The sequence below is a fragment of the Phalaenopsis equestris genome, unplaced genomic scaffold (genome assembly GCF_001263595.1).
Source record: "Phalaenopsis equestris unplaced genomic scaffold, ASM126359v1 Scaffold217262, whole genome shotgun sequence".
Taxonomy (NCBI): domain Eukaryota; kingdom Viridiplantae; phylum Streptophyta; class Magnoliopsida; order Asparagales; family Orchidaceae; genus Phalaenopsis; species Phalaenopsis equestris.
The window spans coordinates 83,685-85,432 of record NW_018235799.1 but is presented as its reverse complement, the minus strand read 5'-3'; positions in this window follow the sequence as shown (position 1 = coordinate 85,432).

The window sequence follows — 1,748 nt, the reverse complement described above, 5'->3', positions numbered from 1 at the left end:
TAAATCACATCTTTTCCTTCCACATAATCTTTTTCCAATTACACAAGAAATTGTAAGGCTACAACGATCTTTAAGTTTCTGAGGAAAATTTTTCTGAAGTATAGCACTGAATTCCTCACTTAGTGCAACTGTCTCGTAATCTCCAAATTTTCTTTTGTTGTTTAATATCTCCTTCATAAATTTTGCATAACTTGGCATCTGTTTCAAAGCTTCAGTGAAAGGAATATTTATCGTTAACTTCTTAAGTACGCCCAAGAACTTTGAAAATTTTTTATCCAACTCATGCTGTTGAAGTCTTTGAGGAAATGGAGGTGGTGGTCTTTCTAAATTGATTTTAATTGGAGATACTAATTTTTCCAGATCCTTAGAAACATGTTCTTCAGGTCTTTTAGTTTCCTTTGTTTCTCTCACAACATTTCTCTTTTCTAACCACATCCTCTATCTCTCTTCCACTTTTTAATTGGATAGCTTCTACTTGTTCCTTTAGGGTTGATCTCAATGTCATCTCAATGTCGCTAGGAAGTGTTCCTTGGGGTCTATTGCTAAGTGAATTAGCAATTTGTCCCAGTTGATTCTCTATGTTTCTAATCGCAACATTTTGACTTTATAACTGGTTTCCCATTTGCAATACCACTTCTTCCATAGGCATCTTCTTATTCTCAATTTGTTGATCATTGTTAGAGTCCGGTGAAAATGAAGGTCTATAGTTTGTGTTCCCCTGATTATTCCAACTTCCATTAGGATTTGCATGCTTATTTTCCCATTTTTAGTTTCCACCGTCAGTAGTATGATTCCAGTTATAATTAGGATGGTTCTCCCAACCTGGGTTGTAAAAGTTAGAATATGGGTTGTTTATCGTATTTAAAGTCTCATATGATAAGTTAGAATCAATCATATGACCTAATGAACTTTCCAAACTTACTGAAGTAAATTGAGTTTGGTTCATTCTAAATTGGTCCAACTTCTTTGATATTGCAGTAACTTGAGATGCAAGAATTGTAATCACATCTAATTTACCCTTGTAGATGGCCATTGAAATTTATTTGCAGCCATATTTTCAATTAATGCGTACACTTCATCAAATGGTTTTGACATTAATGATCCACCAGCATCAGCATCAATTATAAACCCGAGGGATTCTACTAACCCATTGTAAAAAGTTTGAATGATTAACCAATCGGGCAGAGCATGGTGTGGACACTTTCTTAGGAGTTCCTTAAATCTTTCCCAGGCTTCGTATATTGATTCCCCTTCATACTGACAAAATGAGATAATATCTTTTCTAAGTTTTAGTAGCCTTGAAGGTAGAAAATACTCAATAGGAATTTCTGAGTTAACTCCTCCCAATTTTTAATAGAGCCAGGTGCTAATGAGTATAACCACATTTTAGCCTTATCCCTTAGTGAGAAAGGAAAAAGCCTTAGTCTGACAGCATCGTCTGACATACCATTATAACAAAATATAGCACAAAGTTCTATAAAATTTGATAATTCCAAATTAGGATCCTCCATAGGAGTTCCCCAAAACTGATTGTTCTGCACTAGTTGGATAATCTCTGAATTTATTTCATATGAGTCAGCCTCTAATACAAGGGTTTGTATACTTGAGTGAATTTCATCTGTCGTAGGATTTACGTAATCCCTCAATGAAGTATGATGATTTTCCAAGTTATTATCTTGAAATTTTTTCATTTCTATTTCTAGTTTTTTGAGTCCTCTTTGTATTTTTATTTTTTTATTTTTTTCAAA